The 26,558-nt window shown below is 42.9% G+C and overlaps 2 long non-coding RNA genes across 2 annotated transcripts; both read right to left on the bottom strand.

The window, feature by feature from the left end:
- Positions 1–3,455: 3,455 nt before the first annotated feature.
- LOC125289706 lies at positions 3,456–4,661 on the bottom strand. Its single transcript, XR_007192679.1, has 3 exons — positions 4,573–4,661; positions 4,202–4,279; positions 3,456–3,953 (listed from the first exon to the last, which is right to left on the bottom strand). It is a non-coding gene; the product is annotated as an uncharacterized LOC125289706 (long non-coding RNA).
- Positions 4,662–11,472: 6,811 nt separating this feature from the next.
- On the bottom strand, positions 11,473–25,668 carry LOC125289512. The gene is made up of 5 exons (XR_007192644.1): positions 25,595–25,668; positions 25,195–25,240; positions 13,417–13,774; positions 11,644–11,984; positions 11,473–11,507 (listed from the first exon to the last, which is right to left on the bottom strand). It is a non-coding gene; the product is annotated as an uncharacterized LOC125289512 (long non-coding RNA).
- Between the last annotated feature and the right edge of the window lie 890 nt (positions 25,669–26,558).

The raw sequence follows: 26,558 nt of genomic DNA, 5'->3' as shown, positions 1-26,558 counted from the left end.
AGCACAATTTAGTAAAATGAGTGCACTATTTAGTAAAACGTGCGCACAATTTAGCAAAATGAGCACACAATTTAGTAAAATGACTGCACATTTTCTGGACATGTACCAAACAACTATCTTGCAACGATCCCTCCAAGGGACAAGGATGTTTAGACACAGTTTTTGTTATGGTTATATTTGCTTTTGATCAGTTCAAGTGAAATCCTTTACATGCCCTCCACATGTGTCAGCACCCCTGGTAACATTTACTGAAAACAGATATTAATGTTTTGGTGAAGAGAAGCAAAGTTATTCTGTGTAAAAAAAAAATTCTAAGCAAAAACACATGTGGCACTGTACCACACAGACACGCCTAGAATATCTAATAAAAGTCAATGGAACATCTTTAATTTTAGTGTCTGTGAACTTTCAGCAGGTATGAAAATAAAGTGAACGTGGAGCTTTGGTGATTAAATAGTCAACGTGGAGCTCAGTGTGCGGATTCAATTTTGTTCTTTTACATTCTAAATTTTTGGAATTTGGCACCTGCCAGTTTTCCCATGTGCGCGCCTCCTAACTTAGAAAGGACATGTTTACAGTTAAAACAATAATTATCATCTTGGGGTCTCCCATGCCATTGTCAATTTGTTCTCCTGTCCCAAACTCCATAGAAATACAGTGGGATGAGTCAAAGAGAACACACAAGTGAGGACTTAGAAATATGAATGATGGCCTAAAGTACCTTGCGTTGTATTGTCCAACTTCATGTGATGTAATATGAGTAGACAAGCCACATTAATGACAAAGGGAGGAATAACAAAGTATTACATGCAGGGGTGCCAAAAAAACCTTCAATGTTGTTTCTTTCTCATCTTTTTCAACATGTTCTTTGCACCTCTTTTGAACTTTACCAAGGGTGCCAATAAATGTGTAGGGCACTGGGTAACTGATGACAGTGGAAAGGATATTGGTATGAGGTGAACAGACAGGGTATGTTTACACTTTAAATCAAGGGGATGCAAAATTACTTTTAAATATTTACAAATAATTTGTAAAATGCATTATAAGTCGACAAATAGTGTGGGGACAACTTGTGTATGGTGATTTTTTACACTTTAGAGGATATAAGGACTTTGCAAATGTGCTGCATATTATTTCTAGATATATTTACAAATGATTTACAATGGGGAAAATAAGTACTGAACGCGTCAACATTTTTTTTCAGCAGCTTCCAGTGAGTTAATTTGCATGACTCATCGCTAATAACTGAGAGTTACAGAAAAAAGTATGATTTTGGGGTCTGATCCCTGACCTAAACTCCACAGAAATATAGTGGGGTGATTCTATATTTCTACAGTATATACATATAGGATAGGATATATAAGATGTTTCTTCGGCATTACTTTAACTCACGCTGAATGGCTTAGAAGCAATTCATAATTCATCATGAAGGCCTTCTACACTTCAGCGGTTGAGAGTGTTCTAACTGGTAGCATCATCACCTGGTATGGGAACTCCACAGTTAGAGATTGTAGTACTCTGCAGAGAGTAGTACGAACGTACTATAAGAACTCAACTCCCTGCTCTACAAGACATCTATTCCAGAAGAGTACTCCTAAGAGCCCAAAAGATTCTGAAGGACTCTTCTCATCCTAACAATGGATTATTCCTACCGCTGAAATCAAGAAGACGCCTATGTAGTCACAAAGCCAGAACTGAGAGACTCAGGAGAAGTTTTTATCCCCAGGCCATCCGAACTCTGAACTCACACTATACTGACTTTGCACACATTCACTCCTCAGCACTCTCAAACATTTCCCAACTCTGAACTCACACTATACTGACTTTGCACTCATTCACTCTCAGCACTCATGACCCCCACACACACACACCCACACACACCTACAAGACTTTTAGCACTTTTACATCCCTCTCCCCTATGCTACAGACCTTTTATTTATTTTCTTATTTCATCACACGACAAAACACACACACACACACACACACACACACACACACACACACATATCTGACTTTCTCCAACTTTTGCACACTTTTTATTTATTATTTTTGATTTCTCCTCCATCTACCCATGTCCTTGATTGCCTAGCCTTTCTGCCCCCCACCCCACCCCACCCCCATCCCCAACACACACACTTACATAATCACTGTCATCACTTCACATACATACAGCACTCCTCTACATACTTGCTGCACACTGCCCCCACATACACAGCACATTGTCTTCAGGATCTTCTCCAACACACATCCTCTACATACTTACAGCACACTGCCCCCACCTACCCACACACACACACACACAGTCACTGCTCCACTCCCGCCCACACACACATCTTCACTGTCATCACTCACATACATTACATACAGTACTCTGCTTGCAATAGTAAGTCCCTGACTTCAACACACACACACTTACATCATCACTGTCATCACTTCACATACATACAGCACACTGCTTGCTACAGTAAGCCTCCTCTACATACTTGCTGCACACTGCCCCCCCCCACATACACAGCACATTGTCTTCAGGATCTTCTCCAACACACATCCTCTACATACTTACAGCACACTGCCCCCACCTACCCACCTACACACTACACACACACACAGTCACTGCTCCACTCCCCTCCCGCCCACACACACATCTTCACTGTCATCACTCACATACATTACATACAGTACTCTGCTTGCAATAGTAAGTCCCTGCCCCCTACATACACAGCACACATTATTTCATCAGGAAGCTTCTCCAACACACATATTGCACACTGCCCTCTCCCCACATACACAGCACACTATCCCATCTCCCCTGTCATCCCCCCAACACACACACCAAGACCCCTGGCAGTTGGGTTAGCCCCTTGAGCCGTGGGATCTGCCCAAGGTTTCTTCCTTGGTAAGGGAGTTTTTCCTTGCCCCTGTTGCTCTTGGGTGCTCCTTTTGTTGGTGCCCCCACCCAATCCCAATCCTCCCCCACCTTTTTATGCAGCCCTTGCCACTTAATCTACTAAACCCTCTTCTACTGCACTTTTTACCCCATAAATGCACAAATAGGCTGACACCAGACATAATTTCACTGCATTTCTTACTTCCAGTAACTATATGCATGTGACAATAAACTTCCTTGTAATTTAGCAACAAATTGTTTTCAAATGGTGTACTAATCATTCTTAAATTATATAAACCAATGTTTTATTTAATAGTTTATATAGCATTTCTTAATTATTTGGTTCATGATTAGTTCATTATTAACTACAATATTATAAATTCATTGTTACCATTGGTTATTCTGAAGTGTTATCGAATAAAGGTTTAAAAAATATATGAATTCTTCCAATAGCAACTGGTTTGAGTCATTCATCCCGCTGCACACTGAAATAACGACAATTTGATATTGTGCATCCCATTCACTGTTTTGCTTGTCTCATTGACTGGACATAAGTCTTGTTTCTATATGTGTTTGTATATTGTCTTTGTATTAACAGAATGAAAATATACTGTACAATTCACAGCATAAAATAACAGTGTAATGTTACATTTTAAAACTTGTCAGATTTTCTTAGCTTCTTAGTCATAGAGTAAGGTCTATGCACATTTCTTCATTCTTCATTCATTGTCACATTGAAATAAATCTTCACATCTTTCTCCAAAGGATTACTCTCAGATAAGAATTGTTTGAAACGTTTCGATGTGGTTTCTGACCACAGACCACAGTTTTAGTGCACAGCTTCAGTGTTTGAGGAAGTTCTCCTTAATAGGAAGAGGGATGAATCCTGGGTCCTCGGTCCAAGGTGTGTCTTCGGGGGGCAGCTCCACCCGTGGGGCGATGTTGGGTCCGAGCTCGGAACCCAACAGGAACCGTGAGTTCTCCAGGTCATCGTAAAACTCAATGTTGTCTGAGTGACTGGCAAAGCCTTTAGGCACAGGGATGGACAAGGACAATGCAAACAAACCTGTGTAAAACAGTTTAGAATAAATGGGTGAAGTAGTTATCACTCAGATTATCATGAATTGCATTTAATATTGCCGCTTAAATAATATCAGAGTGGATTGAATGTTGGCATTCTTTTTATAGACTTACTAATGGGAAAATGGATAACATCGGTTTCAGACTAACTTGAGTGTATAGGGTTAGGTGTCACACTATACTGTCACAAATTGTAACAAAATAAGTTTCATTTAACAGGATTTAAACACCTACCGGAGAGCAAGAAAAGGAGGTGGTGGAACATATCTGTTGGTGAAGACGTCCTTAGATTACAAAGGTGTGGGAAAGGCTCTGCTTGGAAAAATGGAATGTTAGAACAATTCATCAGAATCAGGTGAGAGTGGAAAGCAGAGCAACGAGTAGACCGACTTGGTATCAGATTTAGTCAAGGCAATTTTATTCCAGATTCTGTTAAATACTTCAACATTTCTTAATATATTGCAGCAACTTTCTCTTCTTTTAATATATTGTAGCTATCTTTTTAAACCCCTTCACTTCACACATGCCATGTATGGCATGATACTGTAAACAGTAAAAAAGTAAATAAATCTATTCTATTCTAAATCAAAAAGAACAATACTCACAATATGGTAAGGTGGTGATGTAGTATGAAACGGGTTGGAAACGAAGCACAGGACTTGATATTCCAATGAGGGCCTGTAAAGGAGAGACTGGGCTATGCTTCACGCTTTTATAGTGAAGGTAGTTGTGCTGTAATAGGAATGCTGCATGTCAACTCACACACCTTATCAGTAATCATGTTGGATTTCCATTCCATAAGCATTCACAATAGGATATATGTAAATAGTATGTCTGTCTCTGTATTGTTGTTTCAGATGGCTGTCCTTATATAGACAAGAACAAGCAATCATTTCATGATTTTTGTCTCTTTTTTTTACAAATGCTAAAAATTTCTTATCCATAGTTTCTCTGAAAAGTTTTTAATAGAAAAGCTGACATAGCATGATGCTATGTCACAAGAGATGTATTGCTATAAGTTGTAGCCATTGACATGACAACTGTACTGTTACAATTTTCAGTAATGATGACCGCCGCGCAGCGAAGCGGCGGTCATCAAGGGCGTAGGTTTGGTCTCAGCTTTGGCGGGGACACATCCCCAACTCCTGTTGTCACAATACCAACATTAGTGTTTCAATACCAATACTAAGTGAAGAATCTCAATTTCGATACTTTAAGCATTTTTAAAACGCATTGATTTGGTTTGTGTGATTTGTGAGATCATTCACATCAGTGGCAATCATAGAATTTGATTGTTATGTTGTTGTGGTATAACATAATGACTGAGCTAGGATTAAGGCTAACAACAGTAGAATGCAATAGGCACAGTGATGGCTCATGATGCAATACAAGGAACAATCATAGCCAGAATTTTGTTAAAAGCAGACCAAAGGTCAAAGTCTGGTCAATTGTGATAGAAATGCTGTAACTTTAGGCTTAGGCCTACTCATTAAAATTAACAGAGAGCCCACTACCTGTATATTGCAACCCAAAACTTAGACATGTCAAGATTTCTGAAACATGTAATATGTATTTCAAATACAAAATAGTATTTTGTAATTTTTATTTTATTGGGTTGAAGGAAATGGCTCTGTATTTTGTATCAAAATACTTTATTGGTGTGTATTTTTGTATTTTAAAAATACTGCAAAATACTATGTGAAAAACACTAAAAAAAGTAGATACTACTTGATGAATAATTGGTAATTAGGCAACAATGGTTAATGTGAGATGGCTAATGTGAGAACAGCTGTGTTCAACAACATTCACAGCTTTTCAGTGACGGCCTTTGCTGAAGCATCAGCTCTGGTCTGAAGTATAAGTATAAATACTCTTTTGATCCCGTGAGGGAAATTTGGTCTCTGCATTTATCCCAATCTGTGAATTAGTGAAACACACTCAGCACACAGTGAACACACAGTGAGGTACCCACTAATCACGGCGCAGTGAGCTGCCTGCAACAACAGCGGTGCTCAGGGAGCAGTGAGGGGTTAGGTGCCTTGCTCAAGGGGAGCAGTGAGGGGTTAGGTGCCTTGCTCAAGGGGAGCAGTGAGGGGTTAGGTGCCTTGCTCAAGGGGAGCAGTGAGGGGTCAGGTGCTCAAGGGAACTTCACTTCACTTCACTTCAGCCGTGCCTACTGATCGGGGTTTGAACCGGCAACCCTCCGTGAATTAGTGAAACACTCAGCACACAGTGAAGTGAAGCACACACTAATCCCGGCGCAGTGAGCTGCCTGCAACAACAGCAGCGCTTGGGTAGCAATGAGGGGTCGGGGTTCGAATCGGCAACCCTCCGGTTACGTCCGAAGCGCTAACCAGTAGGCCACGGCTGCCGAATTGAAAGCTCTGTCAGTCAAATTCAATATCAAATTTTTTTACTTTGGCCTTTTGGGGGTATGTATTGGCAGACAGCCCTGGTAACTTACCGTTGTCGTTGACACACCTACTCGCTTGACTGCCACTGCAAAGCCTGTGCATTGGCATTCTCCATGCGTGTAGCCTGCGTGTCAGATAACCCTGACGTTTCTTGTATTGTCGTGCTGGCTGTCGGAATGATCAGCAGTACAAATAAGTTCGCTAAAATATTGGTGGGGACAATTTTGTCATCTTAAAATTTTGATTAGGACTAGTCCTTAGCGTCCCACCCTAAATCTACGCCCATGGCGGTCATATAGGTTTAGTCAGATTTTTTTTTTTTCTTTTTTTCTTTTTCGCATGTCCAAATTTCCATCAAGGATTCCAAGGACACTGTAAGACCGGGGTACACGAAACTTGGTGGGCATGTAACCCCACATGGATAGCATGGAACCATTGCTTTTCGTTTTGATCTGTAGCCCCCCCCGCTGGACTGGACCCCCCGAAAGGAGGGTAGGGCAGACACAGTTTTCTGTGAATATCTTGAGAACCATAGGGCCTTAGCCTGGCGAGCCAGACCCACATTAAAATGTAGGGTCTGGGCACTCACCGTTCGCAGTGCTCAGTCCGAGGGGCGGGATAATCAGTTGTCTTTCAAATTCCCTCTGCACGCAATAGGACGCAATAGGATATTTGTTTTCAAGTAGCAGGGAATTCAAGCCAAACCGTTGCAACTCTGCCATCAATCATTATGTTAAGCCCACCAAACGACTCTATACACGATTTCAATGTCCTGATTAAGTTTCGATTTCTGGAGCTCACAAGCCAACGGAGAGTTGCTAGACTAGCCCTGGCAGCAAATGTAATGTAATGTAATAAGCTAGTAGGGCCTAGGATGACCAATTTTTTGAGTATGTTTGCCTCCAGGGGTCATGTAAACCCATTCCATATGCACACATGTGCATAAACAGATACACGCACACACATACATTCACAGTAATCCTACGTATGACACATACTGACACTGTAGACATATATACGCATGCATGCACATGCACACACACAGGCACATAAGCAGGCAAACACACAAGCACATGCACCCACACCCACCCACCCACCCACATACCCACAAACACATAAACATAAACATGTACACGCACACAATTCAAGAATTTCTCAGAATTATGAACAGGCAAGATGGGGGTGGGGTTGTATAAAATGTGAAGCTAGGGAGAGATGCCACGTGACATAATATGCTTTCCAGGTCCTGCATACAAATCACTCCACCCAAGTAGCAGTGCTTCGTCTGTATGAGAATAGTTCCATTGTCACGACATGTAAATAGGAAAATGTTGAAGTTCTTTTATCACTTTTGAGAGATATAGGCTAGTTGATTCCAACAACCTTAATGAGCTATGCTAAGCTAAGCTAATGGTGGGTGCGTCAGACTGAGTTCACGTACAGGGGTGTGAAGGCTACTATATTTTCTATCTGTGGGGGAGACGGCAAATAAACTCAGTTCCCACAATGTTAGCGTGTTCCTAATGAAGGAAGAAATGTGTTTTGGGGCACATGGGTTACCATTGATGAAGTGCTTTTAATCAGCTTTGTTCTCAGTTCTCAATTCAGTTTTATTTGTTAATTTGATGTGTTCATGAATAAACAGCTGTGTTTCGAATTAGTAGACGTTAGCAACTTTGTATTGTGGATTGTTCTTGTTTTGAGCTCTCAAAGAGTTGATCGAATAGGCCTAAAACAAAACACAGATATACTGGTAATAATTGCACAGATGGGAAAGCTGGATCATTTTGCTCTTGCATTAATCTTTTTATTTAATGAAATACATATTTATGTCAGCGACTTGAAAGTGCACCAGTCATTTTCTGTGGATCACATGACCATAATACACCTCTATACAAGATATGCAAACTGGTTAAAGTACAACAGATAAACTTAAATACATACAAACACACACACACACAATAAATATTGCAATAAATATTGTAATAAAACATATTTGCAGACAAACTACTGATTGATTTCAAACAGGCACAATTTTTCGTTTATAAGTTATACCTTGAATATCACTCTTTTTTGCACTTTGTTCCGAATGTAGAATATAGGCATGCAGTACAAACTTTTAATGGTCCAGCCATCCTAGAGACACCATACACACTCTCTCTTATTCCAACATATCCACATTCCTCACAACTTATATGCTACGTCCAATAAATACATGGAAAAATAAAGTCATAAATTGCATTTTAACACTGCATTTTTGACACTACATTATCAATGATGGAGCATAAAATCCTACTGTTAGTTATTTCAATAAAAACAAAGTCCATTGCAACCCTGTTTCCTGTGTTTACAGGCCTTTAGTCGATCAGGATTGTGCAAATGTAATGCCCGTCAAACGTCAAAAGTGCAAACATTTCCTTCATGGGGAGTTGATGGGGAGTATTGGGGGGGGGCAGGCACACCAGGCGTCTACCAGGACTGCGTGGCAATGATGGCCAGGAGGGTGAGGCTGAAGGTGGTTCCAAGACTGATCCTGCTGGTGATGTCTCCTGAGCTGATGGCTGCAGGGCGACAAACAATGTTAGGTGGACAACACCCAGATTAGGTAAAAACGTCATTTGTTCACATAATAGGACAGACGAGAACACGATGTAATAACACCCATTAATGGTTTAGGCAGGGCAATATTGGTAGATAAGTTAAAAAAATATTTGACAACAAGCATTGTTTCACAAAGAAGAGATGCAGTCACATTAGAAATCTAGACCGCTGGCACCAAATATCTCCATATAGCACTCACAAAGAAATTAGAGGTGGCTGTCAGTTAAGAAATGGAAATTGGATTGGATATAGTGTTCAAATAAACTCACCTGTGCCATTCACTGAGACAATGTTAATAGTCAGGTTGCCACTTGCTGCTGCTCGCACCATGGTGTTGTATATGGCGGTTGCACTTGGTAATGTGGCGTTGTATGTGAAGTAGAGGTTTGATTGGGTTACATAGGAGTTTGCGTAAACTGTCCCATCCCTGAGGAAAAAAACGTGGTTAATTAGAAGGGCTTCACTTGATTGGTTGACACCAAGTAGCAACTAAGTACAATCCATAGGGGAATTTATTTGAATATAAATTCAGAACATGTCAAAATAACATTGATGCTAGTGTTACTTTCATGTTTATTGTTTGTTGATAACACTCAGTATCCATAAAAGACTAAACACATTCATAAAATAATTAAAGTATTCCAAATGCATTATAATGATTGTCACTAAAATATCTATTACTACACTCTGAGTTACAATGTTGTAGAAAAAGCATTATGATAGTTCAACCTGTACAATAGCATATTAGCCATCCAGTCATGAATGTGTGTACAAGGTATATAGAATTATGTTAATAATTATGAGGTGTTATGAATGCTTTATAGCATCCTTATGAATGTGTTTATAATGATTAATGGGTATTGGGTTCATAAGTGTTACTTGTGTATATTTTGTTTATATTTTGGGGATGGCATATCTATACAATATCAATGAAAGATCATTTAAAGTGTAACATAATTATATGTATGCTGTGGGGTTCAAAGAGACGAAGTTTGTAGAGTAATCTTCCAGAAAGAAGGGCTACAGCTGAAAAAGAGGAAACAACAAGAGTTAAACTTCATTCAGACTGCAAGCGACTAGTGAAAAGAGGCCAAGTAATGTTAATATAGCCAAATTCAACGATTACAATCGAAATAACCACTTGTGACCCGAATCGTTACGCAACAATTTAAAATGTTTTCAACTTGTATTGAATTTCAATTTGTTCTTGTTAGAAAGATTTCAACCATGCATTGGCCTATATGTAACCTATATACTTTAGACCTAGACTTGACTAACTCCTACCTTTGCCAGACAAACATTGTATAATCAATGCAATCTCTTATTTTGTCATTATAACACTCACCTCAGATTTAATTTTGGATGTTGTATCACGGTAGGCAGTTGAGTTGACAGCGGCCAGAGTAATGGCAGAAGACTCATTGGTGATGGTGAACGGAACATTGGCAATCATCTGTGGCTCGTCTGTGAAACAAAATAACCTGTGGTAAGTGATTGTATGTGTGTGTGTGTGTGTGTGTATATGTGTGTGAGAGCATAAAATGCTACAGATTAGATCAGTCTATTGCTTGATACTTTGTTGAAAAATGAGTGAAACTCACGGAGAACAGAGATGGTGCTTGTGTCCACAGACAGGTTGGCGGGGCTGGGCTGCTCTTTCAGTTGCTCGAGCACCTCCGTTGTGTCAGGGACAGTGTCTGGTACAGACTGATCGAACTCCACATCAATCTCTGCCTCTGTGTTGTCTGCGCGATAACGGGCTACGGCCCTTTTTAGAAAAAGAGAAAATAAAACTCATTATGAACGTGTTTGTTGAACGGTCGACTTTGATCATAGCAATGGCCATTACCATATGCAAAATAACTGGTTGTTGCTGGAGAAAATAAGTAGGGCCTAACTTACCTCAGCGACTTGACAACAACTCGGAAGAACCTTGACCCATATTTCGCTTGGTAGATTGGTGTGGACTGTGAACACAGAATTATCATTAGGCTATAGTGAGAACGAATCCAATCTTATAGCATTAAAGACAATATTATCTGTCTTATTATATGTCTGATTGAATGTCTTATTCTCAAAGGAAACACAGTTTTTGTATTTTAGGTAAATCAAATTACTTCAACTGACTGAAACCGTAATTGTAAATTAGCCTTACCCAGCTAACAATGGAAGCAGCTAGCGTCTGGTAAGCTTCAGTTTGAGGGTTGTTGTAATCAGCAATGTAGGTTTTGGTCATCACAAAGCTCATTGCAACTATGTAACGTGGAGTGGTTATTGGAGATGCTGTTGTTGCTGTTGTTGTTGTTGTTGGTGCTGCTGCTGTTGTTGTTGTTGTTGTTGTTGGTGCTGCTGTTGTTGTTGTTGTCGTTGGCGCTGCTGCTGTTGTTGTCGTCGTTGGCTGCTGTTGTTGTTGTCGTCGTTGGCTGCTGTTGTTGTTGTTGTCGTTGGCGCTGCTGTTGTTGTTGTCGTTGGCGCTGCTGTTGTTGTTGTCGTTGGCGCTGCTGTTGTTGTAGTTGTTGTTGTGCCTGAAAAACAAAAAAGTAATTTCAGTGTGATTTCTACTTTCACTTTTATGAGTGTACATTTATTTGCATTTTCAGTCAAATAAATGCAAACAGAATAAAAACTGACAAGAACGAGGGTATCTTAGGAAATGAACACCTTAGTTTACTTGTATAGAAATTTTACATTTTCCCGCCGGAATCGTGACAGGGTGTCTGAAGACTTTTTCTTGGTAGATAGGCCTTCCTCCTTTGAGACAAGGTCATGCAATTCACTTTTGGGGCTGAACTTGCTTGTTGGAGTGACCAATATGAATTCAGAATCCTCCTCAAGCAGGCCATTCTCTGTGTGACCATTGTTTCTGGAGTCTAACGCAGTGAGAGAGCCTCTTTCTCTTAGCAATAGGTGTGACCGCTCTAGGTCGCTGTAGAACTCAATGTTGGAGTTGCGCTGGCTTGGTAAACCCTTGATGGGAAAACACATTAGTAGCAGGGCAAGACCTGCACAGAAAGAAGTAATCAGTTAGTTATCTTATTGATGGAAATAAAAAAAAAACCACATCAGGATGAAATAGGGGACAAGCTTCAATGCAGAGGACATTGACCACATAATGTCAATCAAAGTATTGAAGGGTGACAAGCACTGGAGGTAGACAGCTAGGTGTACTTGAGATTATGGCACAAGTCTTAGGCCTGCTATGCTTATCTAAAGTAGTAAAACTATAGCACATTAAATTTTTCCAACCGTGCAGAACACATATTTTTAACAATTAAAGTTGGCAGCTAAATAGTCCATGAATCCAGAACTAGTGAGAACATAACCCTGTGTCAAACCCTGAGGGGCCCTATCTCGGTAATCTAAAACGCATTGTCACCCGCAAATAGCTTAGGGGTTTGTTCAGTCCACATTGGGGGTGGTTTTCTTATCAAATGCAACAAGGCGGTTCTTATGTTTCTTATTCAGTCATGGGTGTGTTTTGGGCGCAACTTCAAACAGAGCATCGGTATTTTGATAGTCAGCGAGGCATTTGAAGGAATCTGCTTGCACGGAATACCGTATGGAACAGGCATTCCCCTACTAAAATCTAGCAGAGTATAGCCTATACGCATCTGCACTCATCTACTATTTGAACTCATTGGCAAAGTGACACTAACTTTACCGTTGTGTCATTTACCCCAATAATATTCAAATGACTGAATAAAAAACCTAAGGACATTTATCCTGCAGAGGAGTTGCTGCTTACATCTTGTGACAGTGTGTCTTCAGCTGTGCTTAACATGCGCCTTTCACTATAGACAAGGTTTTTCTTGGTCAGTGGCGTAATGCTTTTTAGATAGTGTAAAATAGCGATTTTTAGATAATGCGCCAAGACCACACGTAAGGTCATTAATTGCCATACCCCTGAATGCATTGCTCAATAAAAGAGACGGGCAGGGCGAAAAACCCTCTGTCTCCCCTCAGTCCCCTGTCGGTCATTGATGTTGTTTCGTGGTTGTAGTGTGCATTCGCATTAAAGATTCCTGTTTTCAGGTTTAAGTGTGCCTCGTTCTCAACTTGCCCTGCGCCTCGGTCCAGCTCTCCATACTGCAACCCTGACACAAAGGTGTAAAACGCACCTAGTGAAGTGGTTGGTCCAGATTGTAGGAATGCCCTAACAGCTGCCAACTATGTAAAAAAAGTGTTTTGGGAGGTTGCCAATGCTAATTTACCAGAGATAAGTTCAATGTCTTTAACGGTCACACAGAGAAAAGTAACAAAAGGAAAGTCTTTTCTATTCCTGCCTTCAGGCAATATTAACACATTATTATTATTATTATTATTATTATTATTATTATTATTATTATTATTATAACACATTTTTCTATACCATAGTTTCATGGATCAGATAGATTAAGTTAATGAATTAAAAAGTGGTCAAGAAATATCACTGACCTATGGACAGCATATAGATGGCCATGTGTATCAGTTTGTCTGAAATTAGAAAGATATGGTTACAATACACCACAATGTATACAATACCAACATTACCAATTAAGACACCAGCACCACAAGCACCAAAATATTCTTGTGTGTGTATGTGTGTGTGTCTGTATAAAAACATTTCTACAAACTCAAATTGATCATTAAATAAATCAATACAGTGAAAAATCCTTTATGTCAATAGGCCACTGAGTATAATGTAACCCTGTTGTCCTCTCTGAGTGTCCTAGTTGTCTGAGTGAGGAGGTCTGGAGATACTGGCCATTTAATACTCCATCTCATACGAAAAGATGCTCCCTCCCCATCGTTCCTGTTCGTCAGACAAAAAAAAAAAAAAAAAACATAAAAAAAACTCTGTTGTAATGGAATCTGGGAAACCTATAAATAATTACCCCTCTAAATACCTAGCAAGAGGCTTGGCTATTGTCTACTATAAGACGTCACACCCCAGCCTCTGTACATCGTCATAGCCTCAGTGATTGTGCACACTTAGTTCCTTATCTCTCACAGGTTACTCCCCTGAGATTCTCTGTGGCACGGTGCTCCATCCATACCATTCAAGTATAGTCATTCCCTCTCATTCTTTTGGGTCAAGTCAGCATAGTTGAATATTGAGAGCCCCCAAGTATATTATGATTATGGTCTTTGTAAACATTTACTGAATAGTGATATTCACTGCACCCAGGAGTATTATACAAAGACTAACCAGTTTAGCTTTCCCTTGGTTCATGGTTGAAATTAGCCTCACCTCTTATACATAATTTGTAAATGTGTAAAGAGATCATATGCAGCACATTTTTGCATCCCCTGTTTGAAGTGAAATTGTGATTATTTTTAAGTTGTAACAGTTCTATGCTGGAAATATAAATTCATAAATATTTAGTGAGTTCTAATAAAAATTCTTTGTAACTCCATTAGTAATACGGAGCCCAGGAAGTGTCATTGCAATATATATCTGTGTATCTAGAGAATTTTAGTAAATTGTGGTCTCATTTTATTTATTTTTATTTCTATATTGTCTGCACAATTTAGTATATTGTGTGCTCATTTTACTAAATTGTGTGAGCACCTTTTACAAATAATGCGCTCATTTTACTAAATATTGAACGCGTCTACTGAAATTTCTTAAATACTTTGTGGAAAAGCCTTTATTTGTAATGACAGCTTCAAAAAATCATTAATAATCGCAAATAACTGATAGTTACAGAAAAAAGTATGATTTTGGGGTCTGACCCCTGACCTAAACTCCGCAGAAATACAGTGGGGTGATTCTATATATTACACACACTGGGGTGCGTTTCCCAAAAGCATCGTTGCTAACTACGGTAGCAACTAACATGGTTGCAACTATGTAAGTACGACACAACTGTTCCCCAAAACGATAGTGTGAACTATGGTGGTGGAACTTACATAGTACGATGCATCGTGACACTGCGTCAGTGTTTCCCAAAACCATAGTAGCAACTAACGTTCGCAACCACTATCGTAAAGTTGTGTAGTTACAGCTACACCTCTCGACCTGTAGTATGTAGTAAGAACCATAGTAGACAACGTAACCCTGATGACGGAACACGCAGAGGACAGATGGATGAGAGGTAGCCATTAAACGATCCCATAGCATTGCTGTGGGATACCATACCATAGCATTGCTGGAAGCTACAATTGCACATTACTGGACAACGTTATGTGGTACAGTGGAAAGTGAAGTGTTGTGGAGTTAGCCTACAACAGAGCGGCCTGTGGTGAAGTGCTATGGTGACCGCAATCACCTGTGTTTCTTTACACACACGCTACAGAGGTCAGGGGTTCAAGACTGAGTCGATGGGTGTGAGGTGAGTATGCCTGTGGAGTGGGGTTTGTGTTGTATCTTGTCTGATCACAAGCTATGTTTAGTGGGTGTATAAGTTAGGCTACTCTCAGTTATTATATGATCTTGATATTTGAACACATAGCTGAATTATGTTGGTACAATGACATTGGAGAATGCTGCTGTGAAGTTGAGTAGCCTCTTGCTTGGAGAACTTTAAGACCTCTGGGACTTACAGTAAGTGAGCATGCAGAGTGCTGTGGTCAGTGTCAAAATGTGACATGATTTTCACTGATTTAACTTGTCCTTCATGGCCCAGGTATGGGTAGGCCTGTCATGGGAGGCGGAAAAATGGTAAGTTGCCTTTGCTTTGTGACCTTCCAATCTGTGTATGTATTTTGATGTCATGGCTCATAGGGAACGTGTGTGTGTGTGTGTGTGTGTGTGTGTGTGTGTGTGGGAGGGATCATGGGGAGAAAGTGATGGTGGGAAAGTTAAGTACATTTACCCCCTCACCCCCACCAAACTAAAAGAAATGTAAAAAACATAAACAAAAGGGGAAAAAACAGGGAATGTGGCAGGGAATTGTGGGGTTTGGGTGTTTAGGGGCCAAACATATGTGCAACTAATTCCCAGTGTGCTTCCAGGCCAGCAGGTAGGTGTGCAGCAGCCACCGGAATGACCTCTTCCACCTCCTCCACTAACAGCTCCTCATCAGCCGGCAGTGGGATGTGATACTGAAGGGCCATGTTGCAGAAGCGACGTCACCAAAACTACACTGCACGCCTTTGCAGGATGGAGCTTCAGGCCACCAGCGGATTTGCTCACACACCTTTCCACATGCCCAGGGCCCTCTCCACAACAACGCGGGTCCGGCTATGGGCGTTGTTGTACCGCGCCTCTGCCTCGCTATTGGGCTCCTAGATGGAGCAGTTGACATGCTTGTATTATCATAGGGGGTTGATGGAATAAAGTAGGTCTTGAAATGTCAGTGCACTCAGGGAATATAGACATGCATTTGAAAACAACAGTATAGACTTTGCTACTATCTCAGCAGCAGAAGGCAACAACATGAGCAGCACCTACAGTAACACTGTGTGTGTGTGTGTGTGTGTGTGTGTGTGTGTATGTTGGTACAGCTGGCGCAGATCCTTCAACCATTTGAGCATTGAAACATTTGTGCTATGTGAACTGTCATTTTGTGGTTGTGATTCAACACACAACTTCATAACTACAATGGATGAAAAGTAATGGTAAAAAAACTGTATCTGTGCATTTAAAATATCATGAAATACTTGTGTGTGGTAACAGTATTCAGTTTTCAGTGTCACAATGAAAACACATAACAAGGGCAACATTGGGTAAATGCTGCATAAAGGTATGAAAATATTCCAGTGAAATGAAGGGCAATGATAAAGTAAAGTATTCATTTATATAGCGCTTTTAGAACAGAGTGAAACCCAAAGCACTTACACAACAACATGTTGTTCAACATTGTTCATATTACATATCCATATTTATTCTGCTCTTACTGTAATGTAACTGCTAAGATACTGCACATATTTATATTTAATTTATAAACCAACTGTATACTACTGTCTACACTGCACTATATTTCTTGTCCTGTCTATGCACCACCTGTCTATACTTTATATATCACATTGCACTTTTCTGCCTTTTTGGCACTTCTGGTTAGATGCAAACTGTATTTGGTTGTATTTGTACTTGTGCTCTGCACAATGACAATAAAGTTGAATCTAATCTAACCATGCCAATTTTCATAGAACATGTATCATGTATCCTAAGCCTAGGCTAGTAAGCATATGGTCTCCAATCAGTAGTTAAAACTAGGACTACAGGTTCTAAACGATCATAGGAATATTTAGTGATTGAGCCTATCCAAGATTCCAACACCATTGTAAATTTAACATTATCCAAGCCCGAACCTACGACTACAAGATCCGAAATGCAGAGGTCTAGCCTTTCACGCCACCTTGTCACGCTACAACAAATGAAAATATTGGCCAGTAGGCTATTTATATGTAGGCTATTCGGTGTGTTTCATTAAATGTGTAACTTATTTGTTCACATTTGCTCGGTTGGCGATTTATGCTTCACTGATTAGGCTAATTAGTAGGCTACGTTCAATAGACTGTGACGTTATTATTCAAATTATCATTATTATGCCTATTATTATTATTATTATTATTATTATTAATAGCCTATATTTTTAAAAAGCATACATAGCCTAGGGCCTATTGAAATTACTGCCTATTGTTGTAATAAGTATTATCATTATTATTATTATTATTATTATTATTATTATTATTAATGATATTATAACTGCTGGGCCCAGGAAACTTCATGCAATGTAAAATTTCATTACTTTTACGTGACTTCATGCGTTCGGCTCTAACCGACACAGCCCGACATTCTCCGAACACATCTGCAACCATTGTAGTCTGAACTATGTTGGTTGAAACCAACATGGTTCAAACTATCAAAGTACTATGTAAGTACGACAGTTTTGGGAAACAGTTGTAACTTACATGTTGGTTAGTTGAACGATGCATCGTACCACGTTAGTAAAAAGCTACCCTCCGTAGTTGTACGGGAAACGCACTCCTGAATGGCTTAGAAACAATTCATAATTTAGCAACAAATTGTTTTCAAATGGTGTACTAATCATTCTTAAATTATATAAACTAATAGTTTATTTCATAGTTTATATAGCATTTCTTAATAATTTGGTTCATGATTTATGCCTTTAATGCAACAGGATAGTGGAGAATGACAGGAAGTGAGTGGGAGAGAGTCAGGGTGGGATCCGGAAAGGACCACCGGGCGGGAATCGAACCCGGGTCGCCGGCGTACGGTGTAGGTGCCCCAGCCAGTTGCGCATTTGTTACTTATTAGTTAATGGTTTGTTAATCATTAGTAATTTATACATAATTTATCATCAGTAAAGCATTTGTTCACACAGTTATAAATGGTTTGTTCATAGTAAATAAGCCTATCTAAAAATATGTTTACGTACATGATTTACTTAATAAATAATGAAACAACGACTTATACATGAAATCATTTTCCCATTATAAACCAGTTGCAAACTATTACAAAATGCTTTGTTCATCATTTGTAACGCATTTCACCTATGTTAATTCTCATAAAGTATTTGTACACACAGTATAAATGGTTTGTTCATAGTAAATAAGCCTATATCTAAAATATGTTTATAAATTACTGTTAATACTTAATACTAGTAATGATGCAAATTATACTAATAATGATGCAAAAATATTTTGTTGATGAAGTAATATTTCCATTATTTAAAGGTGCTCTAAGCGATGCTAGGTAACGTCACTTCTGTTGAATTTCAAACAAAACAGAGAGCAAGTTACTTCCTCCTCCTCCCTCCCGTGCTGCTCCCATGCAATTGAAACTCTCCTAAACGCACATCTCATCTGTGATTTGCTGGAACAGTTTGTTATGTTTTATGGGCTAGGTTTGGCCAGGTTGTTTTTGGAGCCTGGGCTGTCCACAGAGATCACATTTTTTTTACAGTGTATTCAGGACACAGACGGCTAGCGGTTGGTTAGGTGATGTTTGCAGTAAGTGACAAAATATTTTAGCCTTAAAAGCCTTTAAAAATGCATGGCATTGCTTAGAGCACCTTTAACAGTTGATCTGTTTCGACCTCACTCTGACCGTCACTATGGTCTAAAAAAAGGAATGATCACCTTCGTTCTGCCTATCACCGGTGACCATATGTCAAGAAAGTCATGCCCATGACCTCCGGAAGCAGAACGACTCGAGCTTGTAAATAGCGGAGATTGCTCCCGTTCAGTCTCTCACCTTGATCGCCTCATCTGAGACCTGTGATAATGCGGAGTAACGATACTTTCACTGCTTTCTTTGCTTTGACTGTGTTTGTTAGTCTGCATGTGGCAGTAACCTGTGTTTTTTTCAGGAAACTTCGCTAACTTTGTTTAACTTGTTGACGCTTTTCCTGAGTTCACCCCATACCGCACGGGCGGAGGGGCTAGTGTGAGCCTGCTGCCTGCGCTCACAAGACTGCCGCGGGCTGCCGCTTCAGTGTTATTTTCCTTTGTGTGTGCCAGGTTTCGGGTTGTTGTTTGTTAACTACTGTGTACCTTATCTGGCTGTTCGCGGCTAGTTGGGCTTGGTGTGAGCCTGCTGGGTGCGTGATATCGCGACCGGGCGTGGCCACCGTTATTATTTCTGTTTACTGCTCTGGCAGCCGGAACCTGTGTGGGCCTGATCAGCGCGTATGTGTCCAGTTGTCCACTGGTGTACGTCGGCGCGTGCGTTCGCGCACTGGTGGCCGCCTTCTTTGTGTATCTGTTGTGTACCCCGTCGCTGCTGTCCGCAGCTAGCTGGGCCAGTGTGAGCCTGCTAAGCGTGTCCGCACGCTGCTTCAGGCCACCCGTGTACTGTATTACACCACTGCTGTATCTCTTTACGGGCTGCTGCTTGCAGACCCAGTGCGCTTAACGGCCAAGGTAAGTGCCTTATTGTATTGTATTGTGTTGTATTGCATTGTGTTTTTCTGTGGTAGGCAATGGCGGCACACTACTGCAGAGTCTGTAGGGCCACGATGGCCCACAATGACGGGCATAGAGAGTGTCCCGCTTGCCTTGGGGCCGCCCACCTCCTGGAGGATGTCGACAGCCCCTGCAGCGCAGCCTGTGACCTTCCGCCGGGCTGACCAGGCATGTGGCCACGTGCATGGACGGGACAGGCGGGGCTCACCCGACCGACCATCCCACTCTCATAGGCATGGCCGTAAGCATACGCATTGCCGCAAACGGCAACATGAGTCCCCTTCCAGGCATGATCAGGTGGAGGTCCCTGGACCTGCTAAGCCCGGCTCCAGCTGCCGTGGACCGAGGGTAATGGCACGGAGTCGCCTCAGATTCTCTCAGCTCTCCAGGCTCTGGCTAGGAGGATGGACAGGCTGGAAGGTCTCCAGGGCACGTCATCCCCTTCTCTGCCCCCTGGCCAGGAAGGTCTCTCCCCATCCAGGCCTGAGAGCCATGGTGCGGGTGTTGATCTGGGTGATGTGGATGTGCTGTCGCTCCATGCCCCTCGTTCTAAGATCGATGACGTAAGCGGGGACGGCCTCCTGGATGAGCTACATTCAGACATGGTGCAGCCAACTGATGAATCCACGGTGCCAGGGAGGTCCCCGTCGGCCCCTTGATGTCACGGGTGTTGAGTGCCTCCAAGATCCTGGGTCTTCAGGCCCCTATGCCAGACATGGCTTCCCTTGGGGCGCTCTGGGAAGGCGCCTCGCACAGCAGCCCACCACCCTGTATACCCGTGGCAGTGGATTACACAAAGGTGCTGCAGACGGCATGGGGTAAGTCGCTACAGCGCCCCCAATTCAATCCAGGTTGCCGCCAGCTGGCAAAGGCTGCCTATCCGGCCCCACTCAGGGCTAGGGATATACCACCGCTCCGAGCAGTCCATCTCCGCCTGGACTTCCCTGGGGCCTGCCAATGCATCTCCCAATCCACGCTGCCCGCCGTAAGGAGTGTGCCAAGACGGACCGCCTCTCATCAGTCACTGCTTTGACGATCAGCACGGGCAGCCCGTATGGGCAACGCCCCGGCCATCACTCTGGCGGCTCTGCTAAAAAAACGATGAGCCCGAGGACCATGATGCAAGGGCCCTGGTGGATGCCGCAGATTGTCAGCCCACTCCCAGCTGACGCGATGTGGGGAGTGCTATGGCCTCTGGCGGTGCTGTGCTGTAGACAGGTGTGGCTTGCCCAAACCTCTCTCCCTGATGCCATCAGGACAGACCTGTTAGGTCTCCCCCGCGGTGCCTGGGCATGTGTTCCATCCAGACTCCCAGGGGTGCTGGACAGAGTGGAACAGGCTGGCGCTTCTAGAGAAACTGGTCAGCTGCAGGTGCCACAGGCGGGTCCGGTTCCCACAGGGCAGCATCAGGTGGGTATGGGCGTGGCAGCCCGCCCGAACACCACAGGTAAGTATCAACTATGCTGCCCCACGGGACCGGCGCTTTCGTGCACCAGACCAGAGCTCAGCCCCAACTCCCTGGCCCAGAGGACAGCAAAGACCTCGACGGGGCGCAGGCAGAGGTGCAGGCCGCGGTGGCGGTCCTGCCTAGGGATCCGGGGCTGCCCGTCGATTGCCCTTCCCAGCTGTCCAGGACCTCCTGGAAGGGATTGTGCCAGACTCTTGGGTTGTGGCTACGGTGAATCACGGTTACCGCCTACAGTTTCGACGGCGGCCCCCTACGTTTTCAGGGGTCAAGATGACGTCTGTGAAAGACCCCCTTTTAAATTCCGTGCTTGTCAAGGAGGTCCAGGAGTTGCTTCTGAAAGGGGCCATCTCAGAAGTACCGCTGCACGCACGGCACACTGGGTTTTATTCCAAATATTTTATTGTGCCCAAAAAAGACGGAGGTTACCGGCCGGTCCTCGACCTCAGGCCCTTGAACCAGTACCTCAAGGTGCTGCCATTCAAAATGGTCCACGTTGGAATAGTGATTCGTTCCATCCAGGAAGGGCAGTGGTTTACGTCTCTGGATCTAAAAGTCGCATACTTCCACGTCCCTATCTGCCCAGCACACAGGTCCTTCCTCCGCTTCGCCTTCCAAGGCAGGGTGTTTCAGTTTCAGGTTCTCCCATTTGGCCTTTCACTGGCCCCCAGAATTTTTACTTGCGTGGTGGCAGCCGCGCTAGCCCCCCTGCAGGTCCAGGGCCTAAAGATCCTACCGTACCTGGACGACTGGCTAATTTGTGCCCCATCTCAGGTGCAGGTGGTGCACGACACCAACACGGTTCTGACCCATATCCAGGCCCTGGGTTTCACGGTGAACTGGAAAAAGAGCAACTTGCAGCCCCGCCAGCAGGCGGATTTCCTTGGTGTCCTCCCTCGACTTCGGTCAGCATGACGGCGCCTTTCACTCCACGGAGGGCAGACAGCTTGACCGAGGCTCTGACAGGCTTTCGGCTGGGCAGACTGGTCACCGCCCACAAAGTCCAGAGGCTGTTGGGCTTAATGGCCACGGCAGCTGCGGTACTGCCATTGGGCCTGCTGAAGGCACGCCCCCTGCAGTGTTGGTTCAATGCCTTTCAGCTCCACCCGAGAGACGACAGGCATGTGAAGTTCGGGGTGTCTCCTGCTTGCATCCGAGCCCTGCGTCCTTGGACGGACAGGAGGTTCTTACTCCAGGGTGTTCCACTGGGGGGCCTTCCTCACAAGAGGCAAGTCATCTCGACAGACGCTTCTCTGACAGGCTGGGAGCTGTCTGGGAAGGGCTGTCAGCGAGGGGTGTGGCCTCCCTCCTGGATGTCAGAGCACATCAACGCCCTCGAGCTGAAGGCCATCCATCTCGCCCTGCAGAGGTTCCTGCCAGGGTTGGGCGGCCAACATGTTCTGGTGAGGTCAGACAGCACCTCGGGCGGTGTATCATGTCAATCACCAAGGCGCACGAGGTCCTGGCGGTGCCTCCAGGTGGCGGAGGAGTTGCTGTCATGGGCATGGCCGCCTGGCTTCAGTGAGGGCAGTACACGCGTTCCAAGTGTGGAGAACAGGGCGGCCGACATTCTCTCCAGGACGGGCCACTCCCGGGGAATGGAGATTGAACCCAGAGGTGGTCAGCCAGGGTCAGTCAGCAGAGTCAGTCATTGAACAGCTAGCTGAGTCTGTGCAGGAGACTCTGAACAACGCCAGGGCTCCTTCTACTAGAGCTTGCTATGCACTCAGGTGGAGGATCTTTTCGGATTGGTGTGCCAGCTTGGGTCTTGAGCCAGCGGTTTGCCCTGTGCCACAAGTTTTGTGCTTCTTGCAGTCCTATTTGGATCAAGGCAAGGCGGTCAGTACTGTGAAGGTTTATGCCTCGGCCATTTCAGCCTTTCACCAGGGTGCGGATAACAGGCCCTTGGGTAGGCATCCACTGATTGGTCAGTTTTTAAAAGGGGCCCGCCGGTTGCGTCCAGTTCGCACTTTGCGGGCACCAAACTGGGATTTGCCCACCGTTTTAATGTCTCTTACTGAAGGCCCGTATGAGCCCATTTTAGATGCAGATCTGCGATCTTTGTCTCTGAAAACTAGCTTTCTCCTGGCTCTTTGTTCGCCAGGCTGGCCGGGAGCTGTGCGCGCGCCCTCTCCGTCAGCGAAGACTGCCTGAGGTGGCAGGCAGGGGGCACTGGCGTGTCACTTTGGCCTAATCCAGCCTTCCTGCCTAAGGTTCTAAGTCAGCAGTCTATCAACCAGGTTCTGGAGCTGACCCAATTCCAGCCGTCTGCTGCCTCACAGGCAGAGCGCGACAAGTTGCTCACTCTGTGCCCAGTCAGGGCTTTGAGAGCTTATCTGGCCCGTACGCAGTCGTTGAGGAGGGAACACACTCAACTTTTTGTCTGTTATGGGGCGGCGAAGCAGGGACTACCGCTTTCCAAACAGCGGCTGTCGCATTGGCTGGTTGAGGTTATTTCCCATGCCTACCAGGCTCTGGGAATGCCGGTCCCTTCGGGTACAAGGGCTCACTCCACCAGGAGTATGGCTACGTCTTGGGCTGCCCTTAAGGGGGGTACCAGCAAGCGATATCTGTGCAGCGGCTTCATGGGCTACATGCTTGCACTTTTACCAGGTTTTATAGGGTGGGCGCCACTCGCCCAGCTCCGGTTGGCGACGCTGCCCTCATGTCCGTGACCGAGCAAGGTTTTATGGTTAGCTTAGAGCTCCTCGCGACTTTTTTGGTATGTGTCATCCCTTTTTTTTTAGACCGTAGTGACCCGGTCAGAGTGAGGTCGAAACAGATCGTAAGTTCACGCATGTAACTATGGATCTGTGAGACCGAGGGATGACTGCCACTATCCTTCCGCCGGACCATCCTGAGGCTCAAGGTAGGAGACTGAACCGGGAGCAATCTCCGCTATTTACAAGCTCGAGTCGTTCTGCTTCCGGAGGTCATGGGCATGACTTTGTTGACATATGGTCTCGGTGATAGGCAGAACGAAGGTGATCATTCCTTTTTTTAGACCGTAGTGACGGTCATCCCTCGGTCTCACAGATCCATAGTTACATGCGTAACTTACGTTACATACACATGCACTAATGATTAGTTAGGGTGAGGATACATATTTTATAAACCACTTCCTAATAGTATAATTCATAATTAACTCAGGAGTTACAAGTGGTTAGTTAATGATATTTTGTGAGCTCATCTAAAGTGAGGACTTTGTATGCCTTGCAACGCATTTACTAATGAGTTATAATGTTTACATTTGCATCAAATTAACTCTTAAAGAGTGGATGGAACTTAACACTCCAAATTTGACATCAGTGGTTTTAATTATGTAACATAATATAAGTACATATAAATAAATATGGCTACAACCGTGAGATAAACATAGTAGCCTAAAAATTACATGTCAAATGTCAAATGTGTACAGTTACATTTTGTCATAGAAAGTAAGAAACATTTGTAAGTATATCCGGGATCAAGTATTGTTCCTGGAATGCTACTGGTAAGTATAGGCTTCCCACTTGTCCAATCGGCGCCAAAATGCAACCATGATTGACGGAAGTAATAATAATGATTATTGTTAATTATTAATTACTGAAAATTGTAACATTACAGTTGTCATGTCAATAGCTACAACTCATAGCAATACATCTCTTGTGACATAGCATCATGTTATGTCAGCTTTTCTATTAAGGTTCTATTAAAAACTTATCAGAGAAACCATGGATCAGATATTGTTAGCATTTGTAAAAAAAAAGACACAAATCATGAAATGATTGCTTGTTCTTGTCTATATAAGGACAGCCATCTGAAACAACAAAACAGAGACAAAAGTACTATTTACATGTCCTATTGTGAATGCTTACGGAATGGAAATCCAACAAGATTAACAAGATACTTACTAAGGTGTGTCAGTTGACGTGCAGCATTCCTATTACAGCACTATACCTGAAAAGCGTAAAGCATAGCTCAGTATCTCCTTTACAGGCACTTATTGGAATATCAAGTTCTGTGCTTCGTTTCCAACCCGTTTCATACTACATCACCACCTTAACATACTATGCGTATTGTTCTTTTTGATTTAGAATAGAATAGATTTATTTCTTTTTTTACTATTGACAGTAGGCCTATCATGCCATAAATGGCATGTGTGAAGTGGTTTCAAAAGATAGCTACAATATATTAAAACAAGAGAAAGTTGGCTACAATATTATATATAGTATTTAACATAATCTGGAATAAAATTGCCTTGACTAAATCTGATACCAAGTCGGTCTACTCATTGCTCTGCTTTCCACTCACCTGATGCTGATGAATTGTTCTCACATTCTATTTTTCCAGTGAACCAAGCAGAGCCTTTCCCACACCTTTGTAATCTAAGGACGTCTTCACCAACAGATATGTTCCACCACCTCCTTTTCTTGCTCTCCGGTAAGTGTCTAAATCCTGTTAATTGAAACTTAATTTGTTACAATTTGTAACAGTATAATGACACCTAATCCTACACACCAGAGGTCGTCAAATGGCGGACTGCTGTCCGTGTCCAGACCCTGACATGATCCTATCCGGACCATAATAATTTAGATTTGGGTAAGGCTATTTGCACCCCTGGTACAATTAGCAGTGTATACTATTCATACCCTGGTGCAATTAGCAGTGTATGCTATTCGTACCCTGGTGCAATTAGAAGTACTGTAAATTATATTCTTACCCCGGTGCACACAGCAATGGGTCCTATTAGTACCCCGTCTGGTACAAATATCAGTGTATGCTATTTGCACCCCTGTGCATTTATTCTGGCATATTGATCACACAATGTAATAATAATTAAAAAAAAAACAAGCAACATGTTTTTTTGTTGTTACGTAACAGGGTGTGAATAGCTCAGCTGTGTAATAGACACTCTGAATAAGGTATGCTGTTTGCATCAATGTATAGTTAGAAGTGGATGCTATTCGTACCCTGGAGTATATAGTAATGTATGCTATTTACACCCTGGTGCATGAACTAGCTAATTGTTGCAATCAAAACTTCCGTTTAAGAACCGATTTCTTGTTCAAATTGTGTGCCTTCTCTCCAGAGACTTTGGTACACATGCATACTCACTCTGCCAAAATGCATCACACAGAATTCGAACCCCAGTCTCCCACATGCTAAACCATGTCTGTGACCACTGCACTATCTTCTTCCACAACTAGATGGTGTTTGCAGGTAAACTTATAGTTTATAGGCCTGAATGTCATATTCACAATTTTTTTGTTGACTA

The sequence above is a fragment of the Alosa alosa genome, chromosome 24 (genome assembly GCF_017589495.1).
Source record: "Alosa alosa isolate M-15738 ecotype Scorff River chromosome 24, AALO_Geno_1.1, whole genome shotgun sequence".
NCBI lineage: Eukaryota > Metazoa > Chordata > Actinopteri > Clupeiformes > Clupeidae > Alosa > Alosa alosa.
Note: the sequence above shows the minus strand (reverse complement) of the source record. Positions and strands in the feature narration are given on the sequence as shown.